The sequence below is a fragment of the Pinus tabuliformis genome, chromosome 6 (assembly GCF_031772625.1).
Source record: "Pinus tabuliformis cultivar Carrire ecotype Pingquan chromosome 6, CPIR1, whole genome shotgun sequence".
Lineage (NCBI taxonomy): Eukaryota > Viridiplantae > Streptophyta > Pinopsida > Pinales > Pinaceae > Pinus > Pinus tabuliformis.
Genome location: NC_142292.1, coordinates 304,277,691 through 304,289,901, shown reverse-complemented (window position 1 = coordinate 304,289,901; position 12,211 = coordinate 304,277,691).

Below are 12,211 nucleotides of genomic sequence, written 5' to 3'. Positions count from 1 at the left end.
AGGGATTCTATGGGCACATTAATAACAATATGGGGGAAATGGGGGCACAACAATATAAATGAGGGGTATAACTACAATAGTAATGGGGTAATCACTAGTATTATAGGGACCCAACAATTTTTCATTTAGTATCATCTTTAGGGGCCACCCCCCTTGGTTTAGCTAGGAGAGAAACCAAATGGGGAGAGTTGGGAATTGGTGACGACTGCTTCCCTAAGTGTTTCTCCTTAAAGACCACATCTGATGGGATTAGGTACTTTTCCCACATTAATCTAGGTGTGCATCTTAGGAGAAAACATGCTCAAAGGAGATTATTTGTGGTTTTTCCCAAGATATGATGTAACTACCAACAGGATGAAGGCTATTACGCATATAATCCATTTTCAGTATGATTCTAGCAGGAAGAGACCTTGTTATAGTGATTCTTCTTTCTCATACCCTTTTCAACATGAGCCTAAGAGCATCAAGCATGAAGATTTTAAGATGATATTGTTGGATTTGATCATTGAATTTTCCGTATTTAGGGTTGAGGGAATGGCCCGATGGGTCTGGCCTGATTCATTTTCTTTCCCTTTCCCATGACCCCTCTCCATGATTCATGGTCATATTATTTTCCCATGTCCCACCCTTGTGACCTAGCACACGAGGGTCATGATTGTCATGCTTACTCTTTGGTTTATCTCATGATTGATCATAAGGATATCAAGAATTATATTGATCTTATAATATGTTGGTTACATTGGCTACATGATTATACTTATCATTTTCATAATATAACCCACATGATATAGTAACATTGCATATTGATTTTTACATCGCTAACATCATGATATCATGTTCTCATGCTTGAATAGATGCATTTGAGAATATATTTATTCTTTGTATGATTTTATTATTTGATGAAAACATGGGTGATTAAAGTACACTCAGGACATATGCTTCCAATGATTGTTTGTGATGTGCAAGATGACAAGTCTACAATCCTAGAGGATTGTTGGTGTTCTCATGACCTCCCCATTCGAGTACATGGTTTTTGCACTCTATAGAATGCTCATGTCTCAGTTGGAGCCAGATGTTACCCACCACCTGTGGGTGACCCCACAAAAGAATTTTTCTCCCATATTTATCTTCAGTTAGCAGCTAGTAGCCCTGATAGCCACCAGTGTAGTTGAAATGTGCCAATTTATCTCTACTCCTTGAGCCAGTCGTATATCTCCTCACCCATCTATCGAGAGAATATGTTTGAAGGTGGGTCGTCCAATCCTAAAGGTATGTATTTCATTGTGCAAATGGGTTCTTATGCTTGTTTTTCTTGGGCTCACTTAGGTATGGTTTATTGGGTGACTTGGAAGAAGCAATGGTTTTGACCGTAGTCTTGTTCCCTCACCTTAAATGGGGGGATAATCCTCAACTCTCTTCCCATGGGATCTCCCGTATTGGATTTTAGCTTCAGGATGGTCACTACTTGGGAAACATCAATTTTGGTAGTGCAATCCAATTTTCTTGTTCCAAATTTTTCACTCCCCTCCACATATTACATGCCCTATTTCATCATCTTCCCTCTCTGGGTCCACAAGGCTCTTATACTCCCATCCTCTTTTCCACATGTTTGGGTCAGGTTTGAAATGATGTCTCAGAGGTTGATGCAGTTACAAAAAAAGATAAAATCATGGCCACATACAAAAGGAAATAATACCACAAAATTAAAAATATGGTTGGGACAATAAAATTAGCACATGGGAAAATGCCAAACATGAGCTCTACTCCTTATCATTAGGGCCATCAGCCTAGTTCCTAGGGCCCCTATGTCTTCCCCCTGCATCATTAAGGAACCCATGCATGTCCCAACCCCTGGTGGGTGATGAATTTCCCCACCTTAAGGGGGTAATCATTTTTATATCATAGACAACATGTTCTCATCCACTGGAACCCCGAGAAGTAAAATAAAATAAAATTCAATAAAAGGAAAAAAGAAAATGTAGAAGGGTGGAAAACAAAGGCTGAGGTAACTCATGTACCATGATTTCTCCCTCCTACATTCATACACCCAAATATGTGGACATCCCTCATCATTACCATACTCGAGCCCATGGAATTTGGCCTTGAGACCCCTATGTCCCAATCCACCTCATCATTATCCACTTGACACCTACCACTTGAAGGATGTACCTTGGAGATTTATTTCCCTTTAGAGGCTAGGAACATATAATAGGGTTGTTTATTAGCCACTCCTACCTATGGAGGTAACACCATTACATCCTCAAAGCCCCAAATTTGGAAGGGAAAACCATTATGAAGTTTCATTTGTACCTTGGACTAACAAGCTTGATTCACTTAGATGCACTAATGAATTATTGTACTTGAAGCTGAGAACACGTATATTCACATGTGTTTTTATCATGGGTTGGGAAACTTAATTGGAGCCCAAGCCCGCCAGAAGATCATATTGACATTAGTAGGGCATGTGTTGAAAGCCATGGGACTCCATCATGTGATATAGGATTGTCTCATCTTATGGGTACTCTCATCACCTTCAACGTCTTCTTTATTGCCCCACATTATATGCGAGATGATGTGCTTGGACAAACAGTGCCCCTAGTGTTATAGACATATTTGGGCACTGCAACCCCAATCACATATGTTGATAAACCAAGGGATATCAAACCCCTAAAAGTGTTGTTTCATACCCTAAAGGATCAAGGTCAACTGATTACATCATTTCCTAGAAGTTCTCCCTAAAAAACTGCTTAGAACTAGTCAAAACTAGACCATACATACTGCTCCATGCTGAGGGTGCGATGCATCTCACTTGCTACACATAAAGGGTGAGATGCATACTAAAAGGCCCTTTTGTAGGGTGCGATGAGCGAGAGAAGACAAATGGAAGAGGCAGTTTTCTAGGTGGAAACTCAGAGAATCTTCTAGAAACTGCTCATATGACACTTGCCTCTCTTAATTCGCCCAGGGATGAGTAAGAGATCATGAAATCTCCAAGTGGAACCAAGAACTATCAGTGAAATGACACTAATCAAAATCCCAGAAGCTGATTCACTCCCCAACAAATATCTATATATGGATCCCTCATCCTAGAGATCCAGAGGCTGGAATTTTGTAATTTGTAAGGAAGTGCTGTTGGTTTCTCCTTGAGACATTGTATTGTTGGGTGATCTAGCTTTCCATGAGGTGAAGAGGGCTTTCATGCTGGGATGATGGCGCTGGATCAGACAAATGGGTTGTAATCCTCTCTTCTACTACTTCTATCAATAAATCTATTTAAGTTTTCCTCCATATACTTGTATATTTCTGAATCTTGTATTTGTGTATGCATTTATATGGTTAATGTACATTTGATTCTACATTGTTTATGGTTGTAGATCTCTATGCTTTGATGGTGTTTTGCTGCTTTGACTCTACAAGAGTTCTTTGAAGCAGGATAAGTGAGAAAGGAGTGGCGAAGCTCTATCAAAGGAGAGAGGAAACAAGCAAGGAGCCAAGAGAAATACTGAGGTTGGTACTCTCTGCTTCTCTCTCATCTATCTCTCATAAAGGAAAACACAAGTTACTTTGAATTGTTTGTTTCTAAGATAGCTACCCGTCTTAGTGGGACTAACAGCTCTGAATGGACACTAGTTTTCCCAGAAACACCTAGTCAGCATAGCATTATATACATGGTTTGGTAGTTGATCTGTGGTGCAAAGGAGGTTTGTCTCATCATTGAGAGATGGGAGGAAAAGCACCATACTCCATGCCCTTACTTGGAGCAGTCTATAGGATTAATTTTCATCAGCGGACCCATGAGACCATTATGCCCCAGATCCACTTTGGAGAACCACATGATCATTTTGATAGAGATTGAGGGGCCAACCCCTTGTTCATCACTCATGGAGCCCTCGCCCTCATTATGTAGCTAAGGACTCATTTTGGCCTTCCAATCACCCTTCTACACCATGGTTTCATCATTTTTGCTCACATTGGATGGCTTATTCTTCATTTATGAGCTACTTGGTGGGCTTATCACCAAGGACATGTTATTCACACATTATTTCATGATTGTAGGGGCTATTAGGCTAATTCAAATTAGATAGAGGGTCATTGGAATTTAGATCTCTCCCACTGTGAGAGATCATCATCATCACACTTGTGTTAGAAAATTATATATTACGGAGCAATGGAACACATAATATATTGCATAAATATAAACACAGAAAATGCATAAAACAAGAGAGACATAGATATACATGGTTCACCTAGTTTGGGCTACGTCCACGGAGAAACAACCAGTCCTTCCTTTTATATTATCCAACAAACTGAAGAGATACAACCTACAACATATTCGCTGTAACACCCTCTTCGCTCTCAATCTCCTCTCTCTTTCTCACTCAGAATATAGATCTAAATAGACGCAATACAATTCCCTCATATATAGTGAGGGGTTTCCTTCTAGGGCAAAAAACCCTAAATTAAACATAACTTCTACCATCAGATCTCTGCCTAATGAACAGCCCAGATTGACTAGAAATTAATATACTTTTACAAGGCAATTTTACATCTATTCTTAGCTTCGGGGGCGCTGCCTCCCAAACCCCCCGCCAGGGGGGGGCTCCCCAAAGGTCGTAGCCACCACGCCCTGGACCCCCTCTGCAGCGAATATTTTATGGGCAGTGTTGCCACCCCATTTCGAATTGGGGTCCAATTTGGCGATACCTTTGAATACAAAAAATAATCAGGCTCCACACCCAACAATCTCCCACTTGGAGATTGATTATAGCAACTCCACCACTGCTTCATTTGTTGGATAATGAATCCTCTTTGGACCTGGTTGTTTCTCATATTCTTCATCATACTTGAAGACCAATTGAAACTGAGCATATTCTCAATTTCTCCCTGGTTACAACTTTTGTTAGCATATCTGCAGGATTCTGGCTAGTGTGTATCTTTTCCAACTTCAACTCTCCATTTTCCAACACTGATCGTATGAAATGGTACTTGAGCTGTATGTGTTTAGTCCTAGAATGAAATGCTGAGTTCCTTGCAAGATGAATGGTGCCTTGGCTATCACTGTATAACGTGCCCATATCATGCTCCTTACCCAATTCACCCATAAACCTTTGTAACCAAATCATTTCTTTACTAGCCTCTGTAGCAGCAACATACTCTGCCTCTGTTGTTGAAAGTGCAACAACACTTTGGATTTTTGAAATCCAATTGATAGCTATTCCACCTACAGTAAATACATATCCTGTAGTGCTCCTCCTGTTATCTCAGTCACCTGCCATATCCGCATCAACATATCCCTGTAGAGAAATGTTTGAACCACCAAAGCATAATGCTTGATTTGTGGTACCTTTCAAATATCTGAGAATCCATTTCACTGCCATCCAATGTTCCTTTCCTGGATTGTTCATGTACCTACTTACAACTCCCACTGCATGTGCAATATCAGGCCTTGTGCAGACCATTGCATACATTAAGCTTCCAACTGCTGATGCAAATGGAACTTTAGACATATAATCCATGTCTTCTTGGGCCTTTGGGCACATTTCCTTACTAAGTTTAAAATGGATAGCAAAAGGTGTACTGATTGGTTTTGCATTGTGCATATTAAATCTTTTCAACAACTTTTTTATGTACTCATTCCAAGACAACGTTAATTTGTGGTTTTTTCTATCTCTAGTTATTCTCATACCAAGGATTTGTTTTGCAGCTCCCAAATCCTTCACTGCAAATGAATTTACCAATTTTCTTTTGAGCACATTTATTTCCTGCATGTTAGACCCTATAACAAGCATGTCATCCACATACAATAACAATATAATATAGCTGCCATCATTTTGCTTTTTCAAATAAACACAATGATCAGAGTGACATATAGTATAACCTTGTTCAGATATAAACTTGTCAAATTTTAGATACCACTGCATTAGAACCTGTTTTAATCCATACAAGCTCTTCTTCAACCTGCACACTAGTTTCTCCTTCCTTTTACCTCATATCCTTGTGGCTGCTGCATATATATCTCTTCCTCCAAATCCCCATGGAGAAAGGTTGTCTTTACATCTAATTTCTCAAGATGGAAATTTTCAGCTGCTACTAGACTTAGAATAGTTCTGATTGAAGTCATTTTAACAACAGGAGAAAATATTTCATCAAAATCAATACCTTTCTTCTGTGCAAACCCCTTCACCACAAGTCTAGCTTTGTACCTCTGTTTTCCTCCATCTTCTTCCTTCATCCTGTAAACCCATTTATTCTGCAATGTAGTTTTACCTTGAGGCAACCTGACTAAGTCCCAAGTCTAGTTATGCATTAAGGAGTCCATCTCTTCTTCCATGGCTAGCTCCCACTTCTTCCTGCTTTCAACCTGCATTGCTTCTTCATAGCATTCAGGCTCACCAGAATCAGTCAACAATAAATAATATAATGAAGGAGAGTATCGTTCTGGGGTTCTACTTATCCTGGTAGATCTTCTAACACCACTTTCAGGTGTGTGGGGTGCCTGTTGCTATTGTGGTGGCTGTTGTTGTTGTGGTTGTTGATTATTATTATTTTCAGGCACCTTTACTTTTCCAGTGATCTCATCAAGAACTGTGTATTCCTTGTTTTCTTTTTCTTGATCCTTTTCCCGCAACTGATTCTTATACAAGACCTTTTCATTGAATATTACATCTCTGCTCCTAACGATTTTGTGATTTTCATAATCATATAAACAATAACCAAAATCATTAACACCAAATCCAATAAAGGTACATTTCTTTGATTTTTCCTCAAGCTTTGTTCTATTTTCTTTATTAATATGGACAAAGGCCTCACAACCAAAAGGCTTTAAAAAGGAGTAGTTTACCTTTTTACCTGTCCATGCTTCCTCTAGAACACCACCATCCAAGGAACTTGAAGATCCTCTGTTTATTAGATAAACAATAGTATCTACAACATCTGCCCAAAATTCTAAAGGCAATCTTGCATGTAATCTCATGCACCTTGCACGCTCCATGATTGTTCTATTCATCCTTTCTGACACACCATTTTCTTGTGGTGTTTTTGGAATTGTCTTCTCTCTGGGAATTCCATGCTCTAAACAGTACCTATCAAACTCATTGTTGCAATATTCACCTCCATTGTCTGATTAGAGACACTTCAGTTTCTTTCCTGTCTCAATCTCAGCCAAAGCTTTCCATTTCTTGAAAGTATCAAATACATCAGATTTATTCTTAATACAATAGATCCATGTTTTTCTAGTTGCATCATCAATAAAAGTAACATAATAACGAGAGCCACCAAGAGATGATACCTGAGCAGGTCCCCATACATCTATATGCACAAGCTCTAATTTTTCGCTCTTCTTTTCTTTCCCAACTCTGAGAAACCTGACTCTCTTCTGTTTTCAATAAATGCAATTCTCATAGAAGTCCAAATCAACATTCTTCAAACCTGGCAACAAATTCCTTGAGTGAAGTATCTTCATCCCCTTATCACTCGTGTCCGAGCCTATGATGCCATAACACTGCATCTGCTCCTTTGGAAGTTAAAGCATTAACAGAGTTAGAAATACCATTGCATAAATCCAATGTACCAACCTTTTCGCCTTTTGCTATTACCAGGGCTCCTTTGGTGACCTTCCAAGCTTTATCTATGAAATTTGTCACACAACCTTCACCACCTAACTGCCCTGTTGAAATTAGATTTTTCTTCAGATCTGGAACATGCCTTACCTCCTTTAGTAGCCATTGGTTTCCATTCTGCTATTTTACAAGAACCTTACCTATTCCAAAACTTTTGCAATGTTTATCATCACCCAAACGGACTTGTCCAAAATCTCCTTGAATGTAGTCATGAAAGTATTTCTTATCAGGTGTGGCATGGAATGAGGCCCCTGAATCTACCACCTAGGAAGTAGTAATATTTTCGAAAGAAAGAATCAAAGCATCTTGTAACACCTCACCTGTCACATTTGCTTCATGATTGTTTTCTTGTTGTGCATCTCCTTCTTTTCCTTTCCGAGATCTACAGTGTTTCTTTAGGTGTCCTTTCTTCCACATTTCCAGCAGACTATCCCCGATCTAGACTTACATCTGCCTTTCCTTGATTTACTGTGATATCTTGAGCTCTTTCCTCTTTCCATTTTTCTTCCCCTAGACTCTGCACTCAAAGCATTACCCGAAGTCTCACCGGAGCATTTCCGTTGCATTTCGTTGCTAAGCATAGCACTGACAACATCATCAAACTTTAAAGCACTAGATCTAGAAACAGAGTTACTAATGGCCATTTCTAAACCATTCCAACTTTTTGGCAATGAGCACAAGAATAACAGAGCTCTAACTTCATCATCAAAGTTTACCCCTACAGAACTTAATTGACTTGTAATGATATTAAAATCATTTAAATGGTCTACAACAGATCCACCTTCTGACATCTTCATATTAAATAAATGCTTCATAAGAAATAACTTATTTGAGGGTGACGGTTTTTCATATAGTTTCGCCAATGCCTTAATCAAACCCTCCATCACTATTTCCTTCAAAATGTTGAAGGTGACCGATGCTGCGAGGCAAAACCATACTATTTCGAGTGCCTTTCTATCGAGAAGGTTCCATTCTTCATCTGTCATACTCGTTGGCATCTTTGTTTTTCCGCCCAATGCTATATAAATATCTTTTTGACAAAGATAATCTTCCATTTGCATCTTCCAGAGCGAGAATTTTTGGCCATTAAATTTCTCGACTCTAAAATTACCATCTTCCGCCATTACTCCCACTTGAACCTGGAATCCTTCTCACTTGTGAGTTTGTCAGCAAAAAACAAAGACCTTCGGCTCTGATACCAGTTTTTAGAAAATTATATTTTACGGAGCAATGGAACACATAAGATATTGTAGAAATGTAAACACAAAAAACACACAAAACAAGAGAGACACAGATATACGTGGTTCACCCAGTTTGGGCTACGTACACGGAGAAACAACCAGTCCTTCCTTTTATATTATCCAGCAAAATGAAGAGATACAACCTACAGCAGATCCGCTGTAACACCCTCTTCGCTCTCAATCTCCTCCCTCTTTCTCACTCAGAATACAGATCTACATAGAAGCAATACAATTTCCTCATATATAGTGAGGGGTTGCCTTCTAGGGAAAAAACACTAAATTAAACATAACTTTTACCGTCAGATCTCTGCCTAATGAACGGCCCAGATTGACTAGAAATTACTATACTTTTACAAGGCAATTTTACATCTATTCTTAGCTTTGAGGGCATTGCCCCCAAAAACCCCTACTAGGGAGGGGGGCTCCCAAAAGTTCATAGCCACCACCCCCTGGACGCCCCCTACAGCGAATATTTTATGGGCAGCGTTGTTGCCCCATTCCGAACTAGGGTCCAATGTGGCGATACCTTTGAATACAGAATATAATCAGGCTCTACACCCAACAATATCCCACTTGGAGACTGATTATAGCAACTCCATCGCTGCTTCAGTTGCTCGACAATGACTCCTCTTTGGACCTGGTTGTTTCTCATTTTCTTCATCATACTTGAAGACCAATTGAAACTGAGCATATTCTCAGTTTCTCACTGGTTACAACTTTTGTTAGCATATTTGCAGGATTTTGGCTAGTGTGTATCTTTTCCAACTTCAACTCTCCATCTTCCAACACTGATCGTATGAAATGGTACTTGAACTATATGTGTTTAGTCCTAGAATGAAATTCTGAGTTCTTTGCAAGATGAAGGACACCTTGGCTATCATTGTATAATGTGCCCATATCATGCACCTTACTCAATTCACCCATAAACCTTTGTAACCAAATCATTTCTTTACTAGCCTCTATAGCAGCAACATACTCTGCTTTTCTTGTTGAAAGTGCAACAACACTTTGGATTTTTGAAACCCAATTGACATCTGTTCCACCTACAATAAATACATATCCTGTAGTGCTCCTCCTATTATCTCTGCCACCTACCATATCTGCATCAACATATCCATGTAGAGAAGTGTTTGAACCACCAAAGCATAATGCTTGATTTGCAGTACCTTTCGAATATTTGAGAATCCATTTCACTGCCATCTAATGTTCCTTTCCTGGATTATTCATGTACCTGCTTACAACTCCCACTGCATGTGCAATATTAGACCTTGTGCAGACCATTGCATACATTAAGCTTCCAACTGCTGATGCATATGGACCTTTAGACATATAATCCATGTATTCTTGGGTCTTTGGGCACATTTCCTTAGTAAGTTTAAAATGGCTAGCAAAAGGTTTACAAACTAGTTTTGCATTGTGCATATTAAATCTTTTCAACAACTTGTTTATGTACTCATTCTGAGACAATGTTAATTTGTGATTTTTTCTATCTCTAGTTATTCTCATACCAAGGATTTGTTTTGGAGCTCCCAAATCCTTCATTGCAAATGAATTTGCCAATTTTCTTTTGAGCACATTTATTTTCTGTATGTTAGACCCTGCAACAAGCATGTCATCCACATACAATAACAATATAATATAGCTGCCATCATTTTTCTTTTTCAAATAAATGCAATGATCAGAGTGACATCTAGTATAACCTTGTTCAGACATAAACTTGTCAAATTTTAGATACCACTACCTTGGAGCATATTTTAATCCATACAAACTCTTCTTCAACCCGCACACTAGTTTCTCCTTCCTTTTTAACTCATATCCTTATGGCTGCTGCATATATATCTCTTCCTCCAAATCCCCATGGAGAAAGGTTGTATTTACATCTAATTGCTCAAGACGCAAATCTTCAGCTTCTACTAGACTTAGAATAGTTCCGATTGAAGTCATTTTAACAACATGAGAAAATATTTCATCCAAATCAATACCTTTCTTCTGTGCAAACCCCTTCACCACAAGTCTAGCTTTGTACCTCTGTTTTCCTCCATCTTCTTCCTTCAGCCTGTAAACCCATTTATTCTGCAATGTAGTTTTACCGGGAGGAAACCTAACTAAGTCCCAAGTCTGGTTATGCATTAAGGAGTCTATCTCTTCTTCCATGGCTAGCTCCCACTTCTTCCTGCTTTCAACCTGCATTGCTTCTTCATAACATTCAGGTTCACCAGAATCAATCAACAATAAATAATATAATGAAGGAGAGTATCGTTCAGGGGGTCTACGTATCCTGGTAGATATTCTAACGCCACTTTCAGGTGTTTGGGGTGCCTGTTGCTGTTGTGGTGGTTGCTATTGTTGTGGTTGTTGATTATTATTATTTTTAGGCACCTTTACTTTTTCAGTGATCTCATCAAGAACTGTGTACTCCTTGTTTTCTTTTTCTTGTTTCTTTCCCTGCAACTTATTATTATACAAGACCTTTTCATTGAATATTACATCTCTGCTCCTAATGATTTTGTGATTTTCATAATCATATAAACGATAACCAAAATCATTAACACCATATCCAATAAAGGTACATTTCTTTGATTTTGCCTTAAGCTTTGTTCTATAAAATTTATTAATATGGACAAAGGCCTCACAACCAAAAGGCTTTAAAAAGGAGTAGTTTACCTTTTTACCTAACCATGCTTCCTCTGGAACACCACCATCCAAGGAACTTGAAGGCTCTTTGTTTATTAGATAAACAACAGTATCTACAGCATCTGCCCAAAATTGTAAAGGCAATCCTGCATGCAATCTCATGCACCTTGCATGCTCCATGATTGTTCTGTTCATCCTTTCTAACACACCATTTTCTTTTGGTGTTTTTGGAACTGTCTTCTCTCTGCGAAGTCCATACTCTAAACAGTACCTATCAAAATCATTGTTGCGATATTCACCTCCATTGTCTGATCTAAGACACTTCAATTTATTTCTTGTCTCAATCTCAACCAAAGCTTTCCATTTCTTGAAAGTATCAAATACATTAGATTTATTCTTAATACAATAGATCCAAGTTTTTCTAGTTTCATCATCAATAAAAGTAACATAATAACGAGAGCCACCAAGAGATGATACTTGAGCAGGTCCCCATACATCTGTATGCACAAGCTCTAATTTTTCGCTCTTCTTTTCTTTCCCAACTCTAAGAAATCTGACTCTCTTCTATTTTCCATAAATGAAATTCTCATAGAAGTCCAAATCAACATTCTTCCAACCTGACAACAAATTCCTTGAGTGAAGGATCTCCATCCCCTTCTCACTCATGTGTCCGAGCCTATGATGCCATAATGCTGCATCTACTCCTTTGGAAGTTAA